The sequence below is a fragment of the Canis lupus genome, chromosome 16, assembly GCF_003254725.2.
Source record: "Canis lupus dingo isolate Sandy chromosome 16, ASM325472v2, whole genome shotgun sequence".
Classification (NCBI taxonomy): Eukaryota; Metazoa; Chordata; class Mammalia; order Carnivora; family Canidae; genus Canis; species Canis lupus.
In genome coordinates this window covers 58,709,328-58,726,181 of record NC_064258.1, presented here as the reverse complement: position 1 = coordinate 58,726,181, position 16,854 = coordinate 58,709,328, and the positions used below count along the sequence as shown (strand labels likewise).

Sequence of the window (16,854 nt, the reverse complement as noted above, 5' to 3'; positions counted from 1 at the left end):
TGTATCCAAATAAGATGAGAATATTAATCAAATTATTCTTATATACTTTGATATAGTTTTGTGGATTAGATGGTACACATGACTCACCTACTTAAAAATAGTTTAAAAATTAATCTCTCATATGCAACTAGTTAAAAGTCGACAGTTTTCTGATTCAGTAGCTGATTAAAACAGGTGTGGACAATTACTTAAATAAAACATGTTAAACAATTTTCGTAACAGGATTGTTGGCCTTCAGAGACTCTCCAATGTTTTTTTTTTTTTTTCTCTAATAACCTTCCTTAAAGTAAAAAGAAACCCTCTTTAAAAAAATATCCCCCTTTATAATTACAAATTTTACAACCCCACCTATTAATTGATCTAATGCATATTTTAAATTCCGTAAACCTTCCAAAATCAGATAAGCGATGTGCAGAGAAAAATGTTAATAAGTTGTATCCAACATTAACACACACTATTTCATATAATAAAAGTCAAAATCTGCTCACATGTAATAACCTCAAGAATTATGACAAATATAAAATACTGGTGAAAAATATTAAGACAGAACAAATTTAATTTAAGACACCACTAAAATAATAATACTGAGATATTAAAAATCACTATGTATTCATTGGAAGTGAAAATATGCTGTCATCTATAACTGATGGACTCGGATATTTAATGTCTAAATAACAAGTCTTTTTAGGAGGGAAATGGTCAATAAAAGTTATTTGTACCTCAAATGACGAACTGAGAAGAATGAGGATTTATTGGAAAGGTGTACTTTTTTTTTTAACTATATCTGGTTCTATACTTTTTTTCTTTTTTAAGCAGGCTCCACACTCAATGTGGGGTGTGAACTCACAACCCTGAGATTAGCAGTCACATGCCCCAGCAACTGAGCCAGCCAGGCGCCCCCATAAGGGTTATATAAATATAGCAAAGTAGTAAATAGTAAATGTAGCAAAAGAGTAAAATATAGGTTATATAAGTAAACGGTTGATGAATAATGAGTATTTAAGCGTTTAAGTAAACATAACGCAAATATGTGTCTTCATTCTGCCTGGAAGGTCCCCCACCCTTCCAGAAAGGCTCACTTTCTGTACAGATTTCGTTCTATGGAAATGTTCCTCAACCATGGGATCTCTGTTTTGATTGGAGAATGGGTCATTACTTCTGCAATTATTTGAATTATTTGAAAAATAATGCTTATTTGAAAAAGCAGCAGCTGAGGCTTTAGAAGACACCTCCCAAAGAGGACATCTGAGAGACAATGCAGGCTTTTGTCTGCATAAGCAGGAGAAAGAAGTGCAGAGGGAGGGCAGTGGGGCTTCCAGAGCTGGCCTCAGGTGGCAGGTGGGGAGGCGGACAGAGGGAAAAGCAGGCACCTGGAGGGAGCACCAACACCACAGCATCCCTGTTATAGGTGAGGGAACTTGGGAAACACCTAGGCCTCCAGGAGGGAATTCAGACCCACTTCCTCCCAGCCTCCTTCACGTTATTCCCTCTACCTGGGACAAGAGACAAGGCAGGTGGGCCTGGGGCTGCGACAAACCTCAGAAAGCCATTGGCATTGATCACTTAGGTGACTAACAGAAAGAAAAGACAGAAACGCTCTCTCAGCTTGTTTAACATTTGCAGAAACAAAGCAATGTACAGACTTCCTGCTGTAGCTGGAGGAAAGAGTTGTGTTTCTGTGGAGTAAGGAAAGTAAACATGAACATGAATTCCATAACCCGTTCACGCTATGCAAAACACCATCCGCATGGCATCCGCCTGGGGTGTCATCTTTGTCGCCTTGTTGTGAATACGGACACGCAGGGGGTGCTTCTGCAGCAAGGAAATTATTCCCGTGGCCCACTCACCTTGCTAGGTGCTCAACATCTGACAAATAATATGGTCTTGCTGCTGGTTATTACCCATTCGCTAAGCATATTTATTTTAAGCCGCACTTTGGTTTAGAAGAAACGTAGACTGTATATTAAGAGGTCAGTTTTCTCATGACTTGGAAACTTCTGGGTGTACTGGTTAAGCTACTAAAATTAATTACCCATTAATTGCTCATGGAGATCCGAATTCATCATTCATCATTTGAGCTGGAGGATGTAGCAACCCCTGCCGAACCGTCAGGCCATTCCCAGTCGAGCAGGTGGGCAAGAGGAGCGCGGAGCCCGCCTGAGCTGAGGGCCACCCGCGCCAGGAGAGGGTAGTAGCAGAAGCAGCCCTAGGACAGCCCCGGGGCGGGCGAGAGGACACTGGGTGAGCGCAGAGGCAGCAGGGCCGCAGGGGCCTGGGCCAAGCAAAGGCATCCCAGCCTGCGGGGCTGGTCCATGCAGCTCTCGTGGCTCCGTGGGCCCGTGTGTAGGTGAGAGGACTTGGGGAACACCTATGCCTCCAGGAGGGGGTTCAGAGCCACCGCACCCCACCCATGATGTGGGCCACACCACGACATCTCAAGTGGATACGTCTAAATAGCACACCCCGGGGGGAGAGCGCGAACATTTTTCACTTGATGGTATTGTTTTCCTTCAGCAGTAAGTGGGCAGTGAGCCCAAGTGGTTGTACATAAACCACTTAGGACTCGGCATGCGTCCTAAGACTGTAACACGTTCACTACAAGTAAGCGAGCAAGGCCGTTCTAAGTGGGGTGGGGTCATGTCCCACCCCCTCCTGCGGCGACGTTGAAAGCAGCCGTCTCCTGGATCGGAATTCCTTTAGCTTTTATGTTCTGCCTCTGGACCCTTGAATCTCCAGAAGGAGCACGTTTAAGATTGAGACCTACAACTGGGACACAGAGGCGTGGTTGGTTGCCCAAGGCCCAGGACGCCAGGGCCGCAGATTCCATTACACCTGGGCAGTGTGGTCACCTCCAGGGCAGCCAAGGCTGTCCCCGGATGTCGCACCGGGCAGCCCCCACCGACCCCTGTAGGCATCGGGCACGGAGGCCTCTTCACTGCCCCGGGCACTGAAATCCTGGCAGCCATATGGAGCCGGAATGTATGCAAATACACGTACGTACACTCAGATGCACCTGCACTACTGAGGGCGGCGGGGGGGGTGCAATAGTAGGAAACTGGTCATGGGAAGTAAGCTCTTAACTATGGGCAGCTAGACGAAGGAGGTAACAGGCATTCCAGTCGTACACTCACGGATAGGTTTTAAATGACCTGTAGCACCAATACCTGTCGATTAAAAACTTCAAGTAATATCGAACTAAAGAATCCTATAGATTATGGGACACAAAGTCCTTAAAATAACGATCAGCATGTGTCCCGTGCTACACAAGCATCTGCTAAATATGGACACAGAAGTGTCGCGCCACATTCTTAATATAAAACAGACCCTTCCCCCAAGACCCCTTCAGGGAACACAGAGGTCATGAGGCTCAAGGCGCTACACGCTTCTCCATCCAGGGCCCCCCAGCTCACTCCTGCCCAGGAGCCCCGGCCCGGAGGGAAGCTTCCTGAGGCCTCAGGGCTCACTGCGCCCACAGAGTGGCCTTTCCTAAAGCGACACAGGCTGCTTAGCTAGTTCCAAGTGGACACAAACCTCTTAGGAAATGACTCGTCGGGGAGCACTTCCTAGGGTAGGAGAGCGACACGGGGGAGACGGCTCCCCGGCCAGCATCTCACCCTGGGGAGACCCCGCACCTGCAGGGAGGGACCGGGACATCACCTGCGGTGGCTTGGAGCGCCCAGCGTCTCCCTCCAAGTCACCGTGTCTCCCACGCCCCTGCGTGCACTCCCGCTCTCCAAGTACGGATATGCAGAAGCATGAGCGTGTAAGTCGGGAAACTAAAGAGATGAATCACCTTCGACCAGACCCAGTAAAACCAAAACACATTAAACACAAGCAGATAGCGTCACAAACCCCAGGGCGCCTGGCCCAGCAGCAGGCCCTCACCTGGCTCAGGTGGGCCCTCCATGCTCCCCGCTACCCCGCCCTCTGCACCCTCCCTGCTCCCCCCACCTGCGCCCCCTGCACCCGCTGCACCCTCCCCCTCCTTCCCACCCGAGCCCCCTGCACCCTCTCCACGCCCTCCGCACCCTCTGCACCCTCCCCCTCTCCCCCAACCCGTGCCCTCAGCATCATCCCCAATCCCCCCACCTGTGCTCCTTGTACCCTCCCCACTGCCCCCTCCCTGGCTCCTGTCACCCTCCCCACCTTTGCCTCAGGATGGAGGCAGGAAAAAAAGGACCTCAGGCTGCTCTATTACATCACAAAGGAGCCGGTTGCTCAGGGGACCAGGGAACCCTGTGGGAGGGGCCTCGCTCCTCAGCTCATGCATAAAAGGAAATTAAGACCAGACCCAAATTTCTGGAATTTTACATAGATTCTCAGATCTGGTAGGTTCATAGCACAGCGGGCGGCAGTTGACGCGCCCTCCACTGTGCACCAGGGACAGTATCTCGGGGGAAGCTGCCGAGAGGCATGGTTGGGGGGGGGGGGACCTGCTGACAGGGGGTGTGGGTCTCCCTACAGAGGGACCCTGCCAGCCCCAGACACAGAAACCCAGAGGCCGCGCTGAGGGAGGATGGACTGCCAGCTATCTTGCCAGCACTAGGGTGTTTGGATACAGGGAGGCCCGAGGCTGAAGGACCAGAGGTTTTCCCTGTGGGGCAGCATTTGGGTTTTTCATTTAAATTAATAAGTCAAATAATAAATTTTCTATAACAACAGCACTTTGTGATGGCGGGTCCAAGTCACAAGGCCTTTCCTCGGGCAGGGGGAGCATATATATGTAGAATATGAAAATTTGTCAGAAATAATAGGTGAATCTCCTAGTTGTCTCATAGGGTCAGTCAAGTCCCATGTTCTCCAGCGGCCCATCAGCCCAGGGCCAACGGTGGGTCATTTTAAGTGGCTGTACCCAGGAAAGGCAAAGGCACGTTTGCCTCTCTGCCCTGTACACAGCCCTACTTCAGGACGATTATGTTTAATAGGAACACTATTTTTTTTTTCTCCAGAACGCTTTTTCTTTACTACAGTGGGACAAACTGTGTGCTTGCAGAATAAAATATGAACTTGTTTTCTTGGCGGGCAGGGGAGCAGGGAAATGCAAATGTATCTTGGAGGGCAAGAATCTTCCTGATTGGATTCTGGTCTGTTTGTCCAAACCATCTCACATCCACCCGTCCATCTGTCCATCCATTCATTCATTGATCCCTTCCTTTTTTTTTAAATTTAATTTTAATTTTAATTTTTTTAAGGGCTGATGGCAAAATATCTTTAGCCAACGATGAAAAACATGTCATGATCGTTTGGAAAACCCTGGGAGTCTTCTGGTCAGAAACCTTGTCCTGGAAAGGAAGATTTGCACCCCGCTCGTCCCCCCGCCCCCCAAGCTCTGACAGTCGGTTTCTCAGCAGGCCCTTTGGTCACATAAGTGTAAAAAATTAGCTCAGCAAACCAACTATCACCCCCGGAGAGTCCCCGAGCGGCTTCGACTACGCCCGGCATGACCCCCCAGCAGCAGGATTGACACGGACACCACGACTAGGTTTAGGAAAATAAATGAACGTGGAGGACACGCGTTTACCACTCCTGGATGCCACGGAGATAAGAATATAATCTCGGGAAAGACGGAAGGAGGCCACTTGGGCCCGGGGAGTGGAAACGTCCACATGTCTACATAGAGATCCTCACTGGTAACAACATCCTCCTCTCTACTAGCTGTTGGGCCAGGAAACATGGAAAGGGTAGGTCAGGTGAGCCTGCGCAGGTCCAGCCTGATGCCCGTGTCACTGGTTCTCCTCCACTCAAAACACGGGGCGCGTTATCTTTTTAGTAATGGGCCAGGCCTGCTTCCCCACGCGGGGTGCGTCGTGTGGGATAACGAGGAGCTCGTAAGTTCAGTGGAAAAGCTGTGACTATCGTGCTCCCGTGACCACATCCGAGCCAGCGCACCGGCCATGCACCTGCTCTATTGTACAATTGCTGTTTCTGGAGATAGCAAGCGTTACAAGCCCCAGGACCTTTGCATGCACAGCTTCCTAAAAGCACAACTCTCGTCCTCACTCCAGTGTGCTCCAGCCTCACCGGTTTATTGTTCGCTGAATCAGTGCCCCCCAGCCCCCCAACTCAGACCAAGAGCCCTCCACCAGGAAGAATCCCAGGCCTTAGGACCTCGCTGCTGCACCGTCAGTTACCTGAAAGTTCACACCCCTGCGGAAGCTACAACTGTGGGATAGCGTGTGGGCTTCCACAGACTGGCTCAGCCCACGGACCCAGGCATCCTTTTTCTCCGTGTCTGGTTCCCATAGTGAAGCAGCATATCCACTCGCTTTTGCTCGTTTTGCATCAAATCCACATAAATGGCTCAGTGTAATAAACGACGACAACAACTCTGGAATAATCATTAAAATATACTGGAAAAGCCTTCCGACGGCAATATTCCAATACACGTGAGTAGGGATGATTTTTAATGCTCTTCTCTATTTTAAGTTTTCAGATTTCTCCCTTGGAATCACATCTTCCTGATACTGTTTAAAAAAAAAAAAAAACACAAATGATACAAACCATTTCAAACACATCTTATGAAAGGCAATAGCCCAAAACACATAAACCACGAGAGTGCAGTTAACATTTTAGGAACTGTTGACTCTTTCTGGAAATATTTCTCCAAGGTCCTTAATAGCTGGTTGAACTTTTACATTCAAGCAGAGGACGGCTAGTGTTCATCAAAGTCACGGGTAGTTAGGAAGAGTCTATGGTCCTCAACTGCTAAAATTTTGTTGTTGCTGCTGTTGTTGTTGCTGTTGTGCTCACTGTTGTCACTGTCATCATTGTCGCCATTGTCGTTGTCGTCATCGTTGCTGTTGTCATCGTCCTTTCATTGCTGTCATTCTCGTTGTCATTGTCCTCGTCGTTGTCATCGTCATCATTGCTGTTGTCATAGTTGTTGTCGTTGCTGTTGTCGTTGTTGCTGTTGTCGATGTCATTGTTGCTGTTGTCATTGCTATTGTCGTTGTCCTCGTAGTCGTTGTCATCGTTGTTGTTGTTGCTGTTGTCATCGTCGTTGCTGTTGTTGTCGTTGTCATTGTTGCGGTCATTGTCGTCATAGTTCAGTAAAACTGTCGGAGAGTGAGCGAGTCGGCCTGACAGGGTTTCACCATCAAGTGGGTTGTCTCCACGGAGGCCCTAAGGTAGCTGCAGAGGCAGGTAGGGGGCCACGTGTGACTTGCGTGGGCAGGTGATCCCTGTCGTGGGTGGGGGGCACACCTCCTGTCGGCTGAGATCCTGCAAGTGGCACGGGGCACGACCTCCACGCGTGCAACACGCACGTTGACACGCAGGAGCCCCAGCCTCGGCCTCCGAGTCCCGGCCAAGCAGCCCTCCTCCTTGTGGGGAGGCCCGACAGCACCCCCGTGGGGTTTGGAGAGCAGCGAGAAGGTCACAGGAAGGTTGCCGGAGGCCGCACAGCCACCAGCAATGCTCGGAGCGCACAGGGGGCCACACACGCTCCCCTGAAGCTCCTGGCCCAGCCTGGGGGTTGTCCTGGGGACCCCCTCGGAGGGGTGCCAGGGAGCCTGGGACCTGTGGGTGGTGCTGCACACCCCTGGGCAGGGCAATGGGCCGAGGGGAACATGAGGGGATCCCGTGGGGAAGCGGGGGGGAACAGGGTCTGTGCCCCCACCACCTTCTAGGCTGGCAGCGCCCTGTGGGGCACCGGGGCACCTGTCCCCTCTCCCCGGGGGCCACACTGCAGGGCTGAGGCTGAGCACAGCCCGCCCCCCTTGGTGTGGCGCTGCCCCCGACAGGACCCCGCACCCCCCACAGTTTTACTCCGTCTGTGGCCTCTCGATGCCCCATCCACCTGCGCAGCAGGTGCACTTCCAAAGCCCATGACGGGACGACCGCGTGGCCCCAGGGCTTCGCAGCACTCGACGGGGTACCCAGTGCACGACACTTGCAGACTAAAGGATGTCCACGTGGATTCATCTACTGACCTGAGAGCCAGCATACTGGAGGCATCCCCCACACTGCTCAGCTGCAGATCTTACCATTAAAGTCTCCTTACATGAGGTGGCAATTGTCTTCTTAATGTAATTATGCCCAGAGGGGAAATGTACCGTAGTAGTAACCATTGGCAACTCTTCCTGAATTGGTTTGTATTTCATCAAATCAAGGACTTTTTTTTTTCACATTATTTATTTATTTATTTATTTATTTATTTATTTATTTATTCATTCATTCATTCATTCATTCCTTTTTCCAATCTGAAAATAGATGATAGTATATTTTGACCAGAAGAAGGGAAAAAACTGAAGACTTGGTCTACAACCTAAGCAAGTGCACAAAGGGGCGAAGAGGGGAATTCAAGGTCTGTGCTCCAGGAGAGAAAACGACCTCGGCCACACACACACACACACACACACACACACAGGGCGCAGGGCTCCCCTCCATCACCAGCAGTGTGACACAGCCTCTCGTAGAATAAAAAGGACCCTCATAGCATGATATTTTCAACCAAATGTGACTTCCATTTCATGGTTACCCTCAAGTATAAGATGTAATCACTGAATCCTAAAGCGAATCCACATTTGAGAAAGTTAGACAGCATGAACTCTTAGCTTTGCTTTCGATAAAATTCCAGTGCTACGGGGTTAGGCCTGCTAAGTTCAGACAGAAAATAATAGACGGAGCCCTGAGGGCCCTTCTGTCCTGGAACATGTTTTCCTGGATTCCTTTCATGAGCAGCTGGAGAGGAAGCAAGAATCTGGGTTCTGGGGGACATGCTGTCCTTAGACTTTGTAGTCACTCTACAGTCGCTTCTCCCCACGAGGTACGATGTTCAGGAGAGGGGATTATGAAATGTAGGCTCCCAGCCAAGACTGACTTTGTTCAACTCACCACATACTGAATGTTAGTTAAGTATTCTTTTCAAGTTAGGTGTAATTCAGGAAATTTGAAACTGATTATTGAATTCAAGTAGAGTTTTAGGGGAAAATAGTTTTTCTTAAACTTTGGAGTATTTCCTAGAGAATTTGCCATTGTTATAAAATTGTACCTTAGTCTTTCTTCACACAGTTTCTCCCAATGAAATTATTGAATGCGTTTGAAATTATTAGGTAAAAACATAATATATATAATATATAAAATAAATATATAGTTTTTCATATAGCATACTTTAGATATATAATAGTTTTAATTATTGATTTATCCAGTTATTCATTCTTTCAAAATGAACCTACTTTTTGAATAAGGTGTAAATATATCATCTATTCCGTCACATGGAATTAAAATTCATTAAAGTAAATCATTAAATTAAATGATAAAATTAAAACAATTTTAAGTTAGATAATAGGTCATTTTGATAAAGCTAGTTTGGATAATTAATTGTAAGCACATTTTCCTATAAGCATTCTACTAAAAATAGATAGGAGTGACTCCTTATTCTTGGAGAGCCAGAAAAGGCTTTGTAGAAAAACATATAGGGTTTTCACAGGGAAAGAATAACAGGAGGACACAGTATGTTTTCTATGAAGAAGCAAATGAAGAGAATTCTGGTAAGTGTGTCCCAGTTGTGATGGGGTCAAGCGTGCCTGTCCCCCCATAGCAGAGATGCTGTAGGGAGACTGTTTGTAGGGCCATTCTAGGGAGTGGGATCCAATCATGAGGATCTTATTTGTCAGTCAAGGGAGGTTGAGTTTGATTCTAAATTGAGGATTTCAGTCAGAAAAGGAATGAAAAGTAGGGTTATGGGAAATTACGTTTATATTTAGAAAGAAGTCTTTAAGTGATATACCAAAAGACAAAGCATGATCACAAAAACAGGGTTTTTTTTAAATCAAAATATAGAAACTTAAACTGTATACTCTCGGAGCTATTGGGCTTCTCAGATGAGGTGCTTGCCATAATTTTAGTAAATGTAACTAGTTATAGAAGCTCACACAGATGTTTAGAGTAATTGGGGGTTTGTAAAGATTAAAAAGAGAGACAGAAACCCAAAAGAGGATAAAACTATCCTCATTTCAAGATACCAGCTAAACTATCCAGGAGAGAAACAGAATTAACTATCCCCACTCTATGTAATTATTCACCATGAAATAATAGTTTCCTGTAGGGATACAAGTACTATGCAATTACAAAGTGGGGGCGGGCGCCTGGGTCACTCAGGGGGTGAAGCATCTGTCTTCCGCTCAGGTTATGACCTCAGGGTCCTGGGATCGAGCCTCACATCAGGCTTCCTGCTCAGCTGAGGAGTCTGTTTCTCCTTCTGCACCCTCCCTACACCCTCCTCATGCTCTCTCTCAAATAAATAAAATCTTTAAAAAATAAATAACTCACTGTATCAGAGCTGCACAGACTGCTATACTAAAAGCTCTAGGCTGAATTACATATGTAATAACGTACCAAAATCCAAGGTGTTCTAGTTTTGCTGAGAGCTGGTTTTACAAGACTAACAAGGTCAAATTTTTCCCCCTTCATTCAAACATTGAAGGACTTGGAAAGATAACCCTTGATTTCCATTTAATCTACTCCTTATTCTTTTCTTCTTACGAATACTTTGTCTTCAAAACAATCTAATTAGAATCAGCAATGGACCCCATTTTGACTGACTCAAGGAAAATATGGCCATGCTTCCAAGGGTATGGTGTGCTAAGACATTCTGTGGCATAAACCTGACTAATCTGAGACATAAATGTAAAATTCTCTCAAAGAGAAAAAACTGAAATATTAAGTTAAATTCTTTAAAAAAGTAAGTGAAGTAAGTGAAGGCAAGTCTTACATAAGCACACCCAAATGCCCAGTAGAAGCTTATAATTTTCTCATCACTCATAAATACTGGAAGGACGTAAACAACACTTTAGTACTTCTCTCTAGGTGATTGGACCATGGGTGATTTTCTTAAAAAAAAAAAAAAAAAAAAAAAAAAATATATATATATATATATATATATATATATATATATATATATATGAGAGACAGAGAGAGAGAGAGGCAGAGACACAGGCAGAGGGAGAAGCAGGCTCCCTGCAGGGAGCCCAATGTGGGACTCAATCCCGGCACCCTGGGGTCATGCCCTGGGCCGAAGGCAGGTGCTCCACTGCTGAGCTACCTAGCTGTCCCTAATTTATTGGTCTTTTAAATATTTACCAGTGCTCTTTCTTAGGTGTTGGCTTTAGAGGGGATCCCTGGGTGGTGCAGCGGTTTAGCGCCTGCCTTTGGCCCAGGGCGCGATCCTGGAGACCCGGGATCGAATCCCACGTCGGGCTCCCTGCATGGAGCCTGCTTCTCCCTCTGCCTGTGTCTCTGCCTCTCTCTCTCTCTCTCTCTCTCTCTCTGACTATCATAAATAAATAAAAATTTAAAAAAATCTTTAGAAAGTACAATAAGCCTCCCTGATCTTTGGTCTTCTTGTAGTTAATATTGTGCTACTTTATTTCAAATGTATAAAAAGTACAATTGTATTTACTTTTTTTGGCTATGGTTATCATATATTTATAATATATGCATTGCCAGTCCCACAAAAAACACAATGATTTTTGCTCAAAACATGTACTTGAAGAAATTAAGATAAAAATGTTTTCTTTTTACCAAGATATTTACCATTTATATTGCTTTTTTATTTTTTATTGAAGATTTGAATTTCCACTGCCTATTGTCTCCCTTAAGCCTAAACAACCTACCTCAGCACTTTGTATACAACAGGCCTGCTGGTGACAAATCGTCTTAGTTTTCTCATATTTTTCTCTATATGTTGCCTTCATTCTGAAAGAATATTTCCACATAATGTAAACATGTGGGTTATTTTTTTCTCTTGTTTTCTTTTCCTTTGTTTTCAGTCCTGTAGAGATGCTGTTTCATACAAGATGATCTCTGTGGTTTTTGAGGTAAAATCAGCAGGAATTCTAATTGTTGTGCCTCTGCATGTAAAGTTAAGGTGCCATCCCCCACCCCCGGCTGCGTTCAAGGCTTTTTTCTCCCCCTTTGTGCACCTGGACCATGATGTTGGTGGAAAGATGGTTTCTCTGTACTTATCCCTTCTCAACTCAGAGCATCTTGATATATTTTTTTCTTTTTTCCAAGTTTGGAAATTTTCAGATTTCAAAGATACTCTTTCCCTTCAGTTTCTCCTTACTTCTGGAATTACAATTAGACTTGTATTAGACATTTATTCCTATGTCCTCTGAAGGGAGCCTGATGCCATTTTTTGGGGTTTTTTTTTGTTTTGTTTTCTTGGTGGTGGTGGGGGGGGCAATGTGGTTTTCTTCAGAGTAGGCAATTCCTTCTGCCTAATTTCAAGGGTAACTGACTGTAATCTCCATCCTATTTATCTTTCAATAATATTTTTTTTTAAATTTCAGAGATTATATTTTTCAGTGTTTGATTTTTCACTTGGTTTTTGTTTTATAGTCTTTAATTCTCTGCTGAGGTTTCTATCCTTTTCCACCAACAGCCCTTCACTTCTGTAAGCTTAGACGTAGCATCTGCTTTAAAATCCTTTGCAAATTCCATCATCTGGATCATGTCAATTTTGGTCTATGGAGATGATTGTTTATTTTTTCATAAACATGGACTTAAAAATAAACTTTTCTTCTAAAAACTTGATATTTTGGATACTTTTTTATTGTCTGAAGTTGTGTTATATTTTCAAAACTCTGGATTCTGTTACATTCTTCCAAAAAGTGCACTTTTTGTTTTCCTTTGGTCTTTTTGTTTACTTGGGGGTAGGAGATTTTGTTTTGTTTTGTTTTGTTTTCCAGCAAGTCATTAACTTAGTTGGACTCCAACTGAAAACTGCCTTCTGCTGGCTGACTCACATCTCACCACAATTCTTATGTGTTTAGTTGTCCTATTTTGAATCTGCTGGTCACATGCATGGTTCAAAAAGTCAGTCAAGGTGTTGGGGCAAAATCAGAATGATAGTTTGGGGCTCTGCATTCTGGACCTCTCCTGTCTGGGATCACTTCCTCACTGTCAGGTGCCTGCAGCTGCACCAAACCTTGTCCTTGGCTTTGTACAGTGTGGACTTGAGTGTGCCCCCAGAACAAAAACCATTAACCACAGATACTCAAAAAGACTGCTCTCTCCATTTTCCAGTTCAAATCCTCAGAATCTGCCTTTTTTCTCTCTCACTCTTCCAATGCTTTCAGTTTTTTTCTTCTACTTTTTTTTTATACTTCATACATAGTTGCAATTGCAGAAAGGTCAAATCCAATAGAAATTTATTTGAAATACCCTGAATTGCACCTTAAGGAACAAATACATTGCCCTCAAGATGTATTTGCTTATACCAGAGACAATACTGGCTTTTCAAAAGTGGCACACAGAATACAAAACTAAAGTGACTAATCACGTTATATAATTATTTTAATTCATTTCACTCTGAGAAATAGGTTTTGTTATTTCAGATTTGTAGTGAAAAAACTGAATGGTAATCCATACAGTTTCTGAGAACTACAAATAGGACTTTGTTTGGTTTTGTTTCAAGCTAATTTTCTTATACATAAGACAGGTGAGAATGTGTGGGGTTGTGGGTTGGTGTTTTGTGTTTGTTTTGGTAAGTAAATATCACAAAATTAAGAAGAGCTTCTTTCATTTGTGTGGATTGCTTAGAATGATTTCAGGGCCTTCACTGGAAATACAGGGATGGACTAGTGTTTGGGATATTTACTTTGCTCTCTGCAATTCCTTGTGAACTTTCTCTGGACACAGAGCCTTGTCATCTGTCAATTTTCAGGATTTGAAATTCATAGGATTATAGACAGCCTGAAACTACCCCCCACCCTTTTTTTTTTTTTTCTTAAAACAAATTGCAAGCTTGAGAATAAATCCAAATGGAACTAAGTCAACTTGGCTAATGTGTCACTTGGTATCTTCCTTCAAGAGTTCTGTTTAGTTTGTGACCTTAGGTGAGGACTTGAATTACACAATATGTTCTACGTATATACCAGATAATCACCTGTATTAGTAGTAATGAAATAGAGCCAAAATTTGCTCCTGTTTCCTCTTTATCATCAACTATGTTTTATTTCCCATTATCATTCTAGGAATTGGTACAACATGAAAATTTTAGTTCTTTCAATTCTAGAGAAAGTTGAGATTAAAAGCCTCACAAAATGCTCATAAAAATTACTTTGTTTTAAATAAAATAGGTACATTAATGAAGAGAACGAGAAAACAAGCCAAAATTAGACTTGAAAGTGAGGCAGGAAATTTGGCTAAAGTAATACAAAATGAACGGTCGTGAAAATTGACAGTTCTTACTCACATAAGAGCAAGGTCATACTTAATGAAGCTAAAAAAAGTAAATTTAGAAGAAGCAGAGGGAAATTTTGAGAACTATTTGTTATTCTGTGTGACTGTCTTACTTAGGTTCTATTTTCTCCTCATTTTTTGGCTGTCCTCATCCACTCTTCTTTCAGAGGCCCTGCTATGTGTCTTAGAGCCAGATGGCACAAAAATAACTACACTATTAATCCTACAGTATGAGGACATAGATACTCACTTTTCCGTATTCAAATAAATGAAGTTAAATGAGATGAATTTTAATGAATTTATTCTGGGAAATAATTCCCAAAAGTATAGTTATATTTAGATTATTTCTAAGTAACTTGCTAATGTGCAAATATTGATCTGTATATACAACTACCCTTTTTTTTCCATTTCAGCAATTTATAAACTTGAAAATGAACCCAAATAAAAAGATTTTGCTGAATTATTTATATCGGTATTAATTGGTTCAAAATTGCTCTGTTAGTACTCGGCATTTTAAAACCATTTAAACTCAGTAAAACAGTCAACACGAAGTCTAGACCAATGCAAATATTGGAAGTAGCCTTAATCTGCAAGAAATATTTTGATGATTGCCTTCTTAATAACTCACTTGAGTCAAATGTTTGTTACCGGCTTTGGAAAGCTTCAAGGCATCAGAGGAAGATACATTTCTAGTTTCTACTCTTGCATGTTTAATTTTGTTAGAGTACTGGTAGGTACCCAAACAATTCTATAATTCATTAAGTTAGCTTAAATGAATTTTAACTTGGTCATGACTGCCATACGCATATGTAATATACACCTTATATGGTTCAATTAGTTTATATCATTATACCAAATCGGAAGAAAATTCCACCACATTTTTTTGCCAATTGGATACGAAAGTAAATTATTATTTTTTTTAAGTAAATTATTTTTATAAAGAAAGCAATGATACTGAGTCCTTCAAACTATCAAAGAAAACCAAGGCTGCACATTAAGGAAATTAAGCATCTGAATGTAAAAGGCAGTACTTAGCCAGTAAAACCACACCAAAATTCTCCATGGCAATCCCATCGAGATTGAAAGGTATTGGTCCAGAAACTTGTTTATATTCCATTATACAAACGTAAGATGTAGTACTTTATAGGATGTGATATCTGAAGACACCTTATGTCATATATTCCTCTGGGAAGCTAAGATCTCAGATATAAACTCTAACTATAAATCGTTTCAAACTACTGTTGAACATATGAAAAGAACTCAATTTTAATATAATATTAGCCCCCTCCAGGTTAAACTACACAAAGAGACGTTGAAAGCCTAGATCATTCAATTTCCTGATGTTTTTAAATAAAAGTGTATTGCTTGCAAAGTACTTCTCCATAGTGTTCGCTGTGGTACATGATTGTCTATCTGACCTTTATTCTGGGTCAATTTTCCTGAGCCGCCTTCATTTGTCTGCACAGGGATGCGGCTTCCTCTTCAGAGTTCTCTGGGAAGCAAGAGTTCCTCTTGATAGGACTGATTCCAGGTTTTCATTACGTATATTTTTGTGTGTGACAATTTGTCTTTCTTCCCCACTAGACTCTAACATCCACAAGAGGGGACAATGCTTGTTTTTACTCATTACAATAATCTCAATATAAATTTTGAGTGATCATGTCATTATAGTGAGTTGAAGGTGTTTCCAGAATTATTAGATACACAACTCACTTGGAAACTCAAGGTATGGAAGAGGGAAGAGAAAATAAGCGGGCATAGCATTTTGCTAAGCTGAAAATCCTTCACTGTAGCACATTAAATAAATGTAAATGACAGTCAGTGCTAGCATTTATAGTTTAAGGGCTTAGAATAACCTAAAAAAAATAAAGTGATACAACAACACAAAATAAAATACTAATGGAAATGAGCATATGTGTATTTTTAGAAATCTATATTTTAGATTTTTAGAAATCTAGAGATCTAGATATGAAGGTCCTCAATAGGCGAAGTGTTATTTTTTTTTCCTAAAGAACAGATGAAAAATAAAACCTCTATTATTCCTAATACCAAAGTAAGAGTCATCACTACTAACATTTACTGATATAAGTCATTTGTACAAAACTTTGTTGCAGGCAAAATAAAGTGACTGGAATTTAATAAGAATTGGTAACGAAAAATGTCATATATCCCCTTTGAGAATATATGTAGTTTGTAAAATATTATACTGATTCATTTATTCCCATTTATTTGTCATTCTGCAGAGTGAAATTAATCTATTATTATAGCGTAACTCAGATGGTATTAGGGCAATTACCTCAATTTGCAAGACACTTTCAATCACTAGGTTTATTTTATAGATTCAAAATTGTCCATGTGGAAATGGTTTCCTTGTTCATAGTTTTTCTGTACCTTCCTGAAGGTTTCTAGCACATGTAGTTTCCTCAGGACGTTGTGATGGCTGTGGGTCCTTTATCCCCTAGGTGCATAGGTACAGTGGGGACACTTCCCAAGCCATCAAAAGTGAATTATCCAGTTTGTATCTGTTCTTGTTGACAAATTTAAACCTGGGTATTTTCTAATGTGTAGTGATCTCAGAAAACCAGGCAGCTTTCACTCTACAGTGTGGGATGGTCTCTTCCTCTGGCTGCAGGAGCTATTTTCATCCCAATAATACTACGGAAAGCT

General features: G+C 42.8%; 1 protein-coding gene and 1 long non-coding RNA gene across 2 annotated transcripts in view; one reads left to right on the top strand and one right to left on the bottom strand.

Moving 5' to 3' along the window:
* CSMD1 (CUB and Sushi multiple domains 1) overlaps positions 1-16,854 on the bottom strand; it is a 1,869,137-nt gene that overhangs the window by 981,094 nt on the left and 871,189 nt on the right. The gene's annotated exons all lie outside the window — the stretch shown is intronic.
* On the top strand, positions 4,210-6,381 carry LOC112659179 (uncharacterized). The gene is made up of 2 exons (XR_003136250.3): positions 4,210-4,328; positions 5,193-6,381. It is a non-coding gene; the product is annotated as an uncharacterized LOC112659179 (long non-coding RNA).